The following is a 15790-nucleotide window of genomic DNA, read 5'->3' as shown; positions in this document are numbered from 1 at the left end:
ATGTCGCTAACGGCGCCGAAAGTGCGTCACTAACGACGTGACCCCAACGATATATTGTTAGCGATGTGGCAGCGTGTAAAGCACCCTTTTACTTGGAGAGTTGCTGTGTTCGCTCCCAAATAAAAAACAAGAAAATGTCTGCTTGTACTTTAGACTATTACATGACTCAAATTCAAAAGTAATTTCTGAGATTAGAAAAAGGGTCAGTTCTTTTGCTGTCCGGTATTGAATGGGGCTAAGCTACAATACCATACACGGCCAATAGCAGGTGTTGATTTTTTTTATTATTCATTTAAAAAAATATAAAAGAAAAAAATGCCATACCAAACGTATGCTACATTATTGAAAAATACTTTGTTTCATAATTTCCTACTGGCTTTCAGCCCACACATGGCAAGTTTTTTTCATTTATAAAAAAAAAATGCTCAGCAAAAACAAATGCTTCAAAACTGCCTGATTTTTTTCCCTAGAGAATTCAGTTGCTTTAAATTTTCCTTTACATAGCAATATTAATGGGACAAATATTTGCAAGTCTGTGGATTTGACTGATGATTTGTTAGGAAGATAAGATTTTTAGCATTCACTATGACCAAAGTACAGTCATATGAAAAAGTTTGGGCACCCCTTTTAATGTTAACCTTTTTTCTTTATAACAATTTGGGTTTTTGAAGCAGCTATTTCAGTTTCATATATCTAATAACTGATGGAATGAGTAATATTTCTGGATTGAAATGAAGTTTATTGTACTAACAGAAAATGTGCAATCCGTATTTAAACAAAATTTGACCGGTGCAAAAGTATGGGCACCTTAACATAAAAGTGACATTAATATTTTCTAGATCTTCCTTTTGCAAAAATAACAGCCTCTAGTGGCTTCCTGTAGCTTTTAGGCTAGTTTCACACTTGCGTTGAACGGCATCCGTCACATTGCGTTGTGTAACGCATGTGACGGATGCCTTGCAAAAAGTGTGATAATATAGGCCACGGATTCCAGTGAAATAACGCATTGCGTTAAGTTTTCTTTGGGCCGAGAGAGAGAGCACCCATCATCCCCGCACACAACCCGACATCCCCGCACACAGCCCGACATCCCGGCACACAGCCCGACATCCCCGCACACAGCCCGACATCCCCGCACACAGCCCGACATCCCCGCACACAGCCCGACATCCCCGCACACAGTCCGACATCCCCGCACACAGCCCGACATCCCTGCACACAGCCTGACATTCCCGCACACAGCCCGACATCCCCGCACACAGCCCGACATCACCGCACACAGCCCGACATCATGGAGGGTATCTCGGGGAGTTAAGTTTGATGGTCGCCGAGCATGGACAGCACGCTTCAAATCATCCCACAGATTTTCAATGATATGCAGGTCTGGGGACTGGGATGGCCATTCCAGAACATTGTAATTGTTCCTCTCCATAAATGCCTGAGTAGATTTGGAGCAATGTTTTGGATCATTGTCTTGTTGAAATATCCATCCCCTGCATAACTTCAACTTCGTCACTGATTCTTGCACATTATTGTCAAGAATCTGCTGATACTGAGTTGAATCCATGCGACTCTCAACTTTAACAAGATTCCCGGTGCCGGCATTGTCCACACAGCCCCAAAGCATAATGGAACCTCCACCAAATTTTACTGTGGGTAGCAAGTGCTTTTCTTGGAATGCTGTGTTTTTTTGCCTCCATGCATAACGCCTTTTTGTATGACCAAACAACTCAATCTTTGTTTCATCAGTCCACAGGACCTTCTTCCAAAATGTAACTGGCTTGTCGAAATGTGCTTTTGCATACCTCAGGTGACTCTGTTTGTGGCGTGCTTGCAGAAATAGCTTCTTTCGCATCACTCTCCCATACATCTTCTCCTTGTGCAACGTGCGCTGTCTTGTTGACCGATGCACATTGACACCATCTGCAGCAAGATGAAGCTGCAAGTCTCTGGAGGCGGTCTGTGGATTGTCCTTGACTGTTCTCACCATTCTTCTCTGCCTTTCTGATATTTTTCTTGGTCTGCCACTTCTGGGCTTAACAAGAACTGTACTTGTGTTCTTCCATTTCCTTACTATGTTCCTCACAGTGGAAACTGACAGTTTAAATCTCTGAGACAATTTTTTGTATCCTTCCCCTGAACAATTATGTTGAATAATCTCTGTTTTCAGATCATTTGAGAGTTGTTTTGAGGAGCCCATGATGCCACTCTTCATACGAGATTCAAATAGGAGAACAACTTGAAAGTGGCCACCTTAAACACCTTTTCTCATGATTGGATACACCTGCCTATGAAGTTCAAAGCTCAATGAGGTTACAAAACCAATTTAGTGCTTTAGTAAGTCAGTAAAAAGTAGTTAGGAGTGTTCAAATCAAGAAAGTGATAAGGGTGCCCATACTTTTGCACCAGTCAAATTTTGTTTAAATGCGGATTGCACATTTTCTGTTTGTGCAATAAACCTCATTTCAATCCAGAAATATTACGGAGTCCATCAGTTATTAGATATATGAAACTGAAATAGCTGTTGCAAAAACCCAAATTGTTATAAAGAAAAAAGGTTAACATTAATAGGGGTGCCCAAACTTTTTCATATGACTGTAATTGTGCTAGTTATACTTTATGTTGTTGTGTATAGATAATACTTGGATTGTGTCTTTTCATGGTAATTTGTGCCATGTTCTCTTGATTAGGAATACCAAGACTATCATTTTGCACCGTCCTTTTTTTTTAATCCCCCTCTAGATTGTAATATGAGAGAATTTCATGTTTCAATTTAGTAAATCAGTCAGGCTTCAAGCTTTGTGTCATGTATATGCAGTGGCATAACTAGTGTCTGATGGGCCCTGATGCAGAGTTTGAGCCTAGGCCTCACTTCTCATATGTTCATCAGATGTATGGGCCATTGTAGCATTCTAAATCCTATAAAAAGACATACAAGTTGCCCCCACCTTCATTATGTAGTAATATCCCTTATCCTGTACTAATGTCCCCCATCCTGGGCCACATCCTGGTAAATATGTTCCCCATCCTGGTATATAGCCCCCTCAACTGGGTATATAACCCTCCATCCTGGTATATAGCCCCCTCATTCTGGTATATAGCCCTCTCATCCTGGTATATAGTCCTCCATCCTGGTATATAGCTCTCCAAACTGATATATAGCCCCAATCCTGATATATAGCCCCCCTTATCTGGTGTATAGCCCCCATAATGCTATATAGCCACCTCATCCTGGTATATAGCCCCCTCATCCTGGTATATAGCCCCCTCATCCTGGTATATAGCCCCCATCATGCTATATAGCCCTCTTATCCTGGTATATAGCCTCTCATCCTGGTATACAGTTCTCCATCCTGGTATATAGCCCTCTCATCCTGGTATACAGTTCTACATCCTGGTATATAGCCCCCATCATGCTATATAGCCCCCTCATCCTGGTATATAGCCCCCACATCCTGGTATATAGCCTTCTCATCCTGGTATATAGCCCCATCATGCTATATAGCCCCCTTATCCTGGTATATAGCCATCTCATCCTTTATATAGCCCCCTCATCTTGGTATATAGCTTTCTCATCCTGGTATACAGTCCCCATCATGCTATATAGCCCCCTCATCCTGGTATATAGCCCTCCATCCTTGTATTTAGCCCTCCATCCTCGTATATAGCCCCTAACATGCTATAGTTATATGGCCCCCATTCTGATATATAGCCCCCTCCATCTGGTATATAGCCCCATAATGCTATATAGCCACCTCATCCTGGTATATAGCCCCCTCATTCTCGTATATTGCCCCCATCATGCTATATAGCTCCCCATCATGCTACATAGCCCCCTCATCCTGGTATATAGCCCCCTCATCCTGGTATATAGCTCTCTATCCTGGTATATAGCCCCCTCATTCTGGTATATAGCCCTTTCATCCTAATATATAGCCCTCCATCCTGGTTTATAGCTCTCCATCCTGGTATATAGCCCCCTCCTTGGTATATAGCCCCCTCCTTCTTCTATATAGCCCTCCACCCTGGTATATAGCCCCATCCTGATATATAGCCACCATATTTTGGTATATAGCGCACTCATCCTAGAATATAGCTCTCCATCCTGGTATATATCCCCCATAATGTTGTATAGCCCCCTCATCCTGGTATATAGTTTTCCATTCTGATATATAGTCCCCATCATGCTATATAGCCCCCTCATCCTGGTATATAGCCCTCCATCCTGGTTTATAGCTCTCCATAATGGTATACAGCCCCCTCATCCTGGTATATAGCTCTCCATTCTGGTATATAGCTCTCCATCCTGGTATATAGCTCTCCATCCTGGTATTTAGCCCCCTCATTCTGGTATATAGCCCCGATCATGCTACATAGCGCCCTCATCCAGGTATATAGCCCCCATCATACTATATAGCCCCATCATGCTATATGGCACCCTCATTCTGGTATTTAGCCCCATCATACTATATAGTCCCCATCCTGGTATATAGCCCCCTCATCCTGGTATGTATCCCTCATCCTTGTATATAGCCCTCCAGTACACCACACACAGTAAAAAAAATACGCAATTGTATTCACCTACCCTGCGCTCCCCCAGGCATCCTCCTGTGATGCTGGTATGCCAGAAACTGACCAGCGTGTAAGCGGCATAGCACATGACATCCGTGTCATACGCTGCCACTTGCCCATGGTTGTGTGCGTGGGGAAGAATGGTGTAAAAAAAACAAAACGGAAAGTGCAAAATTGGACGGTCGTGAAGGGGTTAATCAATTTCATTAAATTATTTCATTTATTTATTTACAGATGTAGTTTTTTATGTAGTTGGATGTGCTTTTTAGGGTGTAGTGTTGTTAGCCAAAACTGGATCCACTAGGAAAGAGAACAACAAGTCTGTCCTTTACATTTTGCATTGATAATTAATCCACACATCAATTTATAAAATAAAATGTTTAAAAAATATTCAAGAACTGTATATATGATTTAAGTTTAAAGTTGTTTGTTTTTTATTTGAATTTACATAAACATTTTTTAACTCTTAGAATATAATTCTTCATATAAATTATTGCAACACCCAGAGAGAGGACTCGCACTGCTCTGTCCTGTAACAATGCTGTTCCTGGTAGCTCATGTGCACCTGGATCAGTTGCTCCGTCCATAGGTAATGTTCAATGGTAAGAGACACAGTCCTCATTTGAAGTATTCCAAAGACAGAAAATCCACAGCACTCACCACAATGTAAAGTGAAATGATTTATTGCATAAGCAGTATAAGAATGTGGTCAAACAAGCTTATGGCCGTTTCGCCTGCTAAAATGCCTCATCAGGGCTTCCTGAAAGGAAATACATGAAACAGCCGTATGATTGTTTGATTGCATTCTTGTACTGCTTATGCAATCAGTTATTCCACTTTATGTCATGGTGAGTGCTGTGGATTTTTTGTCTTTTGAATATTATAAAAAAACAATAATCTTTACTGCTATTGCTGGTCTTGTAAATCCCAAATTGCTATATTTTTCTGTTGGAGTATAATGAACCGTTGTTGATAGTGAGACAGCAGAGATCATGATGATGATCTTAATTTATGCTTACAGGACTGATAGTTCAGTTTTTACAATACTCAGTGAAAAACACAATTCTCCTATGGCACCGTCTATTACCTCAGCTCTGGTTTGGTGCCTGGTGATTGGTTCTATCAGTGTTATTTTTTGGAATCTGGGCCACCTTAGGAGGTTTGCGATACGGTTTCTATTTCTAATAGCAATAAAGATGATTACACATACCAGGAGCACGGTGTAACTTAATAGCATTTCTGCTAGATCAGTGGCTATGATTACATTTTAATTTCTATAATGCATCAAAATTTAAAAAAACAAGCAAATGTGCTTTAAAAATGTTTTTGATTTATTAAAAACCTTGTGTTTTGGATGTCTCTATAATTACAAACTGCAAATATGTTTAATCTTATAGTTATACCTTCCTTATGGCCTGTGTTTGCAAAAGTAGGGTAAAGATGGAAAGGAATACGAAACTCACGGTTTATTGGTATTTTGTAAGTATGGAGACACATAGGTATTAAGCGGTCTTTACACGGTAGCGATATCGCTAGCAATTTGTAGCGATAGCGAGCGTGTAAGTATCCGCCCCCGTCGTGCATGAGATTTTTTGTGATCGCTGCCATAGCGAACATTATCGCTACGGCAGCGTCACACATACTTACCTGGTCGGCGTCGTCGCTGTGACTGCCGAACAATCCCTCCTTCAAGGGGGAGGGACGTTCGGCATCACAGCGACGTCACCGCAACGTCACTAAGCGGCTGGCCAATCAAAGCGGAGGGGCGGAGATGAGCAGGACGTAACATCCCGCCCACCTCCTTCCTTCCTCATTGTGGCCGGCGGCAGGTAAGGAGACGTTCCTCGCTCCTGCGGTGTCACACATAGCGATGTGTGCTGCCGCATGAGCGATGAACCACCTGGATAAACAACCCTTAACAATTTTTGAGTTTGGGACGACCTCTCCATGGTGAACGATTTTCACCATTTTTGAGGTCGCTTAAGGTCGCTGGTCAGTGTCACACGCTACGATATCGTTAATGACGCCGGATGTGCGTCACTAACAACTTGACCCCGGCGACCAAACATTAACGATATCGTAGCGTGTAAAGCCCCCTTTAGAGATAAGCAAATGTTTTGAAATTCAAATTGCAATACTGCAAGACCTCCAAATGCCTGGAAGCAACGTGTATAACATTCTGAGGTCACCTAGGACTGTAAGGAACCCTTTTCCAGCTCCTAACACAGCCTTAGTAATGTCCAAGTGACCTCAGCATTTAAATGAATACTAATCAGTGGTAACCACGAGCCCATTTAATAACACAACGCAGTGACAAACTTTTCATGCTTTTATGAATTAAGACACAATCTAAAAATTACCCCTCTTAGTATTTCATGATTAGGTAGACCATCCTGTCACTCTCTGTACATCCACAAGTACGACTGAAATGTTTAGCACAGAAGCCAGCTGAGAATTCACATGTTTAGGCTAGTGGTAAGCCAGTAGTGCACATCAAATCTGGCTGCCCATGTACTTTATAAACAATGTACACAAGTTCTGGACTTTACTAGGTGGAGAAAAGCTGCAGCCACGAAGAAATTGCATAATATCTTGAAAGATGAAACACGGGTTTCTCGCTGCGCTATCACCAAGGCAAACCGAAATGATTAAATCCAAGTCTTTATTGCATTTGCTAGGTACAGGTCAACGCATTTCAGGGGTCCCAGCCCCCTTTCTCAGGACAGTATAACAGTGTCACTGCTATCCTTGTCACTGCTATACTGTTTTGAGGAAGGGGGCTTCGACCCCTGAAATGCGTTGACCTGTTCCTAGCAAATGCAATAAAGACTTGGATTTAATCATTCCGGTTTGCCTTGGCGATAGCGTAGCGAGAAACCAGTGTTTTCTCTTTCAAGATTTTATGAGACTGTGTCCTATCATCTTTGTCAGTTGTTTTCTATTCTTAAGGTCTCCATATCAGAATTAAGGGCTATAGATAGTGATGGGCAGACCTGGACTGTAAAAGTCCGGACCCGCGCATGATCAAATGTACCCAAGTGCCAGCCCCGGAATTCTCAGGGAATACCAGGAACTGATCCGGATCCGGCAATTGGGTAATACAAAAAAAATAAAGTAAAAATAAAGAAATAAATAATAAAGCATGTGTGCTATACTTACCGAGTCTCCGGCGCGGCTGTGACTGCTCCCGCGGCCACTCATTCACTTCTGGTGTCACTCATTACGTTCATTGCATATGCACTGCTTTCTCCGCACACCAATGTCTGTGACTGGTTGCAGTCAAACGTGCTCCCACGCTGAGTGACAGCGTGTCTGACGCTTCCAATCACAGACTTGGTCTGCGTGTATATATCATACAGAAAAAATAAATAAAAGAAATGGTCTAGGGCCCCCCAAATATTATGATATCCAGCACAGATAAAGCATATGGCTACATGCTGCAGCTCCCAGCCTTGCGCTTATCTTGGCTGTGTATCAAAATATGAGGAACCGCATGCAGCTTTTTTTTTTTTTTTTTTAATCATTTAAATAAATAATTTAAAAAAATGGCATGCGGTCCCACCCAATTTTGATATCCAGCCATGATAAAGCCCGACAGCTGCGGGCTTGTATTCTCAAGCTGGAAAGACTCTTGGTTATTGAGCCCCCCCAGCTTAAAAATAGCAGCCTGCAGCCACCCAAGATTGCCACATCCATTAGATGCGACAATCCTAGCACTTTACCCTGCTCTTCCCAATTGCCCTGGTGTGATGGCAATCGGGGTAATAAGGGGTTAATCACTGCCACTAAGCCCTAGATTAGTAATGGGAGGCGTCCATGAGACTCCCATTACTAAAAGGGGTGTTTTGGGGGTTAATAAAGTGGTGAAAGGGGGTGTTTTTGTCTTTTATTTCAAGTAAAGGATTTTTTCAGTGTTTGTGTTTATTTCTTGTCACTTACAGATTAGTAATGTGGGGGTCTCATAGATGCCTCCCATTACTAATCTAAAGGCCCTGTCACACACAGTGATAAATCTTTGGCAGATTTGTGGTTGCAGTGAAATCATGGACATATTGTTCCATTTGTACACAGCCACAAACCTGGCACTGATTGTCCACAATTTCACTGCAACCACAGATCTGCCAAAGATGTATCTCTGTGTGTGACCGGGCCTTAAGGCTTAGTGGCAGATGTGAGCTGTGATTAACCCCTTATCACCCCAATTGCACAACACCAGGGTAATTGGAAGAGCTTGGTTAAAGTGCTGGGATTGTCGCATCTAATGAATGCGACAAGTCTGGGCAGCTGTATGCTGCTATTTGTAGGCTGGGAGGGGCCCAATAGCCATGAGTCTCCCCAGCCTGATAATACCAGACCCCAGCTGTTGAGCTTTATCATGGCTGGGTATCAAAATTGGGGGGGACCGCACGCCGTTTTTTTAAATTATTTATTTAAATAATTTAAAAGAAAAATAAGCCGCATGTGGTTCCTCTTATTTTGATACACAGAGAAGATAAGCGCATGGCTGGGGGCTGCAGCCATATGCTTTATCTGTGCTGGGTATCATAATTTGGGGGGATCCTAGGCCAAATATTTTATTTATTTATTTAGTTTATACCATGATAGATGCCCTTAGTGTCTGTGATTGGAAGCAGTTAGCTGACATGCTGACACCCAGAGTGGAGGGACGTCTGACTGCAACCAATTACAGATTACTGTGGGCAGGGAAAGCAGTGCATATGCAATGAAGGTAATGAGCAGCCTCAAAAGTGAATGAGAGGCCTGGAAGCAGTGTACAGCCACGTTGGAGCCTCGATAAGTAAAGCCCGCTGGCTCCTATCTCCCTCTCCCTTCTACCACTTTTTTTAATTGCTGGATTCTGGTCCCCATAGACTTATATGCGGACCGGCGTCTGGCCAGATATCTGGGACCAATCCTGGGTCAGAACTGGGTTTTTTTTTAACCCAGTTAGACTTGCCGGTCCCAGTTATCTGCGAGTCTACCCATCATTAGTGTAGACTGAATCCCTTATAATCATAATGATGTATTACAGTTTTCCAATGTCCGTAAAAATATTGCTTATCCGTAATTATGCAAAAAGGTATATACAGTTTGTAGATTTTTTTTTGCAACTTTTCTTTTGATATAACAAAATTCATTTGCCCTGATCCAAAAAGGTTATAGCAATAAATTCTAGATAGGTAAAAAAAGCCAGCAGCTGTAACAAGTCACTGCTTTGTGTAGCTGTGTATGGTTATAAAACTTAACTAGCAAAAAATGTGTTCTAAAATAAAAACTATTTTTGTAACATGTCCACTTTGTGAGGTAGACAGACGCATTAAAATAGCTGAATTGTTGGGAAGTTTCTTTTGTCTTTATAAAAGAAAAAACATCTATTAACCCCTTCACAGAAAGGATTGCAGAAGACTCATAAAACTCACTTATCGTTTTGATACATATAGTAATGAGTTATATAGTAGAAAGGGCTTGTTAGACAGATTGTTTATAATGGAATATACACATGCTGATGGTTTGGAACAAATGAAAGACCTATCCAAGAGTATATCATTCATCAATCACACGGAGTCTGGTGCTGTTGGTATTTCTCTTATGTCTCACTTCTCCTGTCAGTTGAATCTAATATTCAGACTAATACTAATATATTCTATCTTCAGCGCGGCAGTTGCAAACCACACTCTATCTGGAGTAGTTATTTAATGTTTTAGAACCTTGCTCTTCTTATCTCTAATGCTGAGCTCTGTTCTGTGAGGTCCTCTCCATATTTTATAACACCATTAAATGGCTGTTCCATTCCCTGCTCCAGCTTTTATAGTGGCTTTGGTAGTTCCTCCTAATTGGCTGTGATATACCATGAGATGTGACAGCTGCAGTGCATTAAGGAGCAGCCTTCGTGACCGTGCCTATGACCATGTGAGCCCTCTTCTCTGCCTGATGCAATCTTCAGAAGTGTGTAAATGACATTGGGAATTTTTTTTGCGCTAATTGAATTGCAAATTTTTCAAATTCATCATGACCTGTGAATTTAATTAAATTTGACATTAGTCAATTTGCATCTAATTAATTCACCCATCTCTAATAGATATGCATAGGAGTTGTAGACAAACAGGTATGAAAACTTGGAGACTATTTGCCAAATTGTTTCTTATTTATAATAAACTAATTCATGATTTTTTCTTATGTAAAGTTACATGGCTACTAAATTATCTTATTTTCTGCTCTATGTAATCCAGCTTTGTAACACAACGTGGTGTCTAAAGGAACATTCACATTATAATGTCACTCGATAGATAGAAACAGAAGACAGTTCATGAATCAATGATGCTGAAGAGCCTTAAATGTCAGAGTACATTTAGCATCTTTCAGGCCATTAGTCAAAACTTCATTATTAATGGAAAAAAAACTACATGCATAGTGTACTGTGCAAACATTTTATACAAGTGTAGAAAAAATTGATTATTGATTATTTTTATAAATTAGCAATGAAAAGTGAATAAATAAAAAATAAATCTCAATCAAATCAATATTTCATGTGACCACCCTTTGCCTTCAAAAAGCAGTAGTTCTTCTAAATAACTTGCACGTGTCAGAGATTTTGTAGGATTATAGTCAGGTCTATGAGTAACCAATTATACCAAACAGGTGATAATGATTATTATTTTCATATGTCGATCGAAATCCAGTTATTAACCCCTTCACGACTGATTACGTACTGGTACATAATCGGTCGTGTCGCAGTAATCACCGCTGGCTGCTGTGGTGAGCCTGCAGTGATCCCTGCACGTTTGCTGATTTGAACAGCAGACATGTGGGGTTAACAGGTGCGAGTGGATCCTTGATCTACCGGCACCTGCTTGCCACTTAGATCACACTGTCACGATCACTGGGAGCCAATGGTTGCCAAGGTAGCGACGGGTCACGTGATGACTCCTGTCACTATCATAACTTACTTCCTGTAAGCAAAATCTCTTAAAGGAACAGTGAATTTTTGCTCATCAGAGCTGTGCAGCTCTGATCAAGAGAAATGCACAAACGATCAGAAAGTGTATTCATAAAGTCCCCTAGAGAAACTAGTAAAAATAAATTAAAAAAATAAAAAAAAAAAAAGGTTTTCAAAAATATGACAACATAAAAAAACCTAAACATTCAAATTACCCCCCATTTGCCCCATTGAAAATAAAAGTAAAAAAAAAATAAATATACACATTTGGTTTCCTCGCATTAAGAAATGCCCACTCTAACAAAATATAAAATCAATTAATCTTATCCAGACATGGTGTGGTGAGAAAAAAAATCCAAACACAAAAAACACAAAAACTACATTTTTTGCTCACCGCAACAAGTTTTTAAAATGCAATAACAGGCGATCAAAATGTAGCATCTGCACAAAAATGGAATAATTAAGAATGTCAGCTCAAGACACAAAAAAATAAGCCATCATTGAGCCCCAGATCTCAAAAAATGAGAAGGCTACGGGTCGCAGAAAATGGCGCCAAAAGCACTACTATCTTTTTGGATAAACTTTGGTCAAAATTCTGAATTTTTTTAACCCCTTAGTTAAAAGTAAAAGTATACATGTTTGGTACCAATGAACGCGTACCGACCTGAGGCATAATACTGACACTTTAGTTTTACGATATACATAGTGACCACTGTGAATAAAATATCCCCAAAACATTCGTGCAATGTATTTTTTTTTTTGCAATTTCACCGCATCTGATAAAACTAATAATTTCTTTCAAAACTACAATTTGTCCCACAAAATTAAAATCCATCATATGTGAAGATTGACGGAAAAATAAAAAAGTTACGGCTCTCAGAAAAAGGGGAGCAAAGCACAAAAATGAATAAATTGCCCAGGGGTAAAGGGGTTAATGGGAAGCTGTCACCTGTAACAGTGCTATCAACCTGCAGATATGCGGTTAATCTGCAAGTTAATAGCATTTGAACCCTGCCTGGCGCCTGCACATTGAACCTCTCTGCCGTAAGGAAATAACTTTTAATCTTTCCAGCAGCATTTTTGTTTCAGTCACAGGGATGGCTGTTTGGGCTCAGTCACCGCTCTGTGCAAGGGCGTAACTACCGCGGTCGCAGGGGGTGCCATTGCGACCGGGCCCGGCAGGTTAGGGGCCCGTAATCGCGTGGCAGATCAGCAGCCAGCTCCTTTCTGTGAGAGAGGAGCTGCGCTGATCTGTCTCAGACCACGCAGCCGCTATATGACCCGCTGCCGCCGCTGACACGGAGCCCCCTGCCAGGTGTCAGAGGTGGCGGCGGCAGCACAGGGCCCCCCTGCCCAGTCATCGCGCACAGCAATGATAAAGCATAGGACGGCTGGCGCCGCTCTATGCATCATCATTCTCCCTGTCCCTGCACGGTGACGTCACTCCTGTGCTACTGCGGTGAGGACAGAGCAGCGGTGGAAGGAGGAGAGGTGAGTACTTGTTGTTTTTTTAATATAAATAGTGAGTACACGGTGGCCAGAGGCCTGGGGGGCTGCATTATACATGGAGGCCTGGGGAGGCTGGCTGCATTATTATACATGGAGGCCTGGGGAGGCTGGCTGCATTATTATACATGGAGGCCTGGGGAGGCTGGCTGCATTATTATACATGGAGGCCTGTGGAGGCTGGCTGCATTAATATACATGGAAGTCTGGGGAGGCTGGCTGCATTATTATACAAGGAGGCCTGGGGAGGCTGGCTGCATTATTATACATGGAGGCCTGGGGAGGCTGGCTGCATTATTATACATGGAGGCCTGGGGAAGCTGGCTGCATTATTATACATGGAGGCCTGGGGAGGCTAGCTGCATTATTATACATGGAGGCCTGGGGAGGCTAGCTGCATTATTATACATGGAGGCCTGGGGAGGCTGGCTGCATTATTATACATGGAAACATGGGGAGGCTGGCTGCTCGTACATGGAGGCCTGGGGAGGCTGGCTGCATTATTATACAAGGAGGCCTGGGGAGGCTGGCTGCATTATTATACATGGAGGCCTGGGGAGGCTGGCTGCATTATTATACATGGATGCCTGGGGAGGTTGGCTGCATTATTATACATGGAGACCTGGGGAGGCTGGCTGCATTATTATACATGGAGGCCTGGGGAGGCTGGCTGCATTATTATACATGGAGGCCTGTGGAGGCTGGCTGCATTAATATACATGGAAGTCTGGGGAGGCTGGCTGCATTATTATACAAGGAGGCCTGGGGAGGCTGGCTGCATTATTATACATGGAGGCCTGGGGAGGCTGGCTGCATTATTATACATGGAGGCCTGGGGAAGCTGGCTGCATTATTATACATGGAGGCCTGGGGAGGCTAGCTGCATTATTATACATGGAGGCCTGGGGAGGCTAGCTGCATTATTATACATGGAGGCCTGGGGAGGCTGGCTGCATTATTATACATGGAAACATGGGGAGGCTGGCTGCTCGTACATGGAGGCCTGGGGAGGCTGGCTGCATTATTATACAAGGAGGCCTGGGGAGGCTGGCTGCATTATTATACATGGAGGCCTGGGGAGGCTGGCTGCATTATTATACATGGATGCCTGGGGAGGTTGGCTGCATTATTATACATGGAGACCTGGGGAGGCTGGCTGCATTATTATACATGGAGGCCTGGGGGGTTGTATTATATATAGAGGTCTATGGAACTGCATAATAAACATGAAGGACACCTTATACATGGACTATAGGGGTGTATTATACATGGAGGTCTAGGGGGCTACATTATACATGGAGGTCTATGGGGATACATTATACAACATGAAGGACACCTTCTACATGGACTAGAGGTGCATTATACATGTAGGAGTATGGGACTGCATAATATAAAATGAATGACACCTTATACATGCAATATAGGGGTGCATTATACATGCAAGAGTATGGTGCTGTATAATACAATATGAAGTTTTATGGGGTTGTGTTATAATTCATATAGGACTATGGGGGCTACTTTATAATATATGGAGGACTATGGAGCCTACCTTATACATGGACTATGGGGGTGCGTTATAAAACATGGAGGCCTATGTGGTGCAGTATAATATATTGAGTACTATGGGGTGAATTATAATATATGGAGAATTATGGTGTGAATTATAATACATGGGGAACTATGAGAAATGTATTATAATAATTGGAGGGCTATGAAGGCTAATTTATACATGGAGGAATATAGGGGTGCATTATAATATATGGCAGACTATCTGGTGCAGTATAATATATGGAAGACTATGGGGTGAATTATAATACATGGAGAAATGCATTATAATACATGGAGGACTATGGAGGTGCATTCTAATATATGAAGGGTTATGTGGGACCCTTTATACTATATGGAAGGCTATGTGTTATGATTCAGGGACCAAGGAGGATCAAAAAATGTGGAAACCCAAACTGTAACCAGAGTGGCTGGAACCTTAATGGACTGCAGACCTAATCCTAACACACAACTATAAATAGCTGTGGGACGAGCCTACGATGACCTAGTCGTCTCGACACAGCCGGAGAACTAAATATTCTTACAGATAGAAATATAAGAAAAGATAATCTGCCTCGGAGCAATTCTCAAAGATATAGATAGCCCCCCACATGTAAAGACTACGGTGATATAGGAAAACACAATACAAAGCTTGAAAAACAGGTTCAGAAAAGGTGAGGCCCAAACTATCTTTATAGGAAAGGATAGGAAGGTGTACTGTCTGCAGCCGTAAAAACCCTAATAAATACCAGCATGTCTGATATGGAAAAACCCTGAGACCAAACGGCCTCTCCCCCACTATATCAGCACTCTGATGTTACTGGGATCCAAAAACACTAATATAGATGAGGGACTGAATTAATACCAAGCATCAGAAAGCACAATACATTACAGAATCATACAGACCCTCCCAGCAGGGAATGATCCAATTCCACCAGGAACTCCACACAGGCAAAATAGGAATCAAGCATTAGTATCAAAGCAGAAAAAACAACAATAAAGTGGAAACAATAAGCAAAAGCACAAGACCAACTTATCTGACAGGAGTTCTGGTAGAGAGCAGGGCTGGTTTCAGAATGTCCTTAACACACAGGATATCCATTGAACACCGGCAAGTAACAGGAGAAAACTACTCAGCTATATAGCCCAATCAGAGAGACCTGATTGCCAGTCTTCCCCAGGCGTGTGGCTTTCATTCCACAAATCAACTGCACGACCAGCACTGACCAC

General features: G+C 42.1%; 1 protein-coding gene across 4 annotated transcripts in view; it reads left to right on the top strand.

Annotated features, from left to right (window-relative positions):
* DLGAP2 (DLG associated protein 2) overlaps nucleotides 1-15790 on the top strand; it is a 738892-nt gene that overhangs the window by 700671 nt on the left and 22431 nt on the right. The window lies entirely within an intron of this gene.

This window comes from Anomaloglossus baeobatrachus, chromosome 3, assembly GCF_048569485.1.
Source record: "Anomaloglossus baeobatrachus isolate aAnoBae1 chromosome 3, aAnoBae1.hap1, whole genome shotgun sequence".
Taxonomy (NCBI): domain Eukaryota; kingdom Metazoa; phylum Chordata; class Amphibia; order Anura; family Aromobatidae; genus Anomaloglossus; species Anomaloglossus baeobatrachus.
The sequence above is the reverse complement of the archived record's forward strand: the minus strand, read 5'-3'. Positions and strand labels throughout refer to the sequence as shown.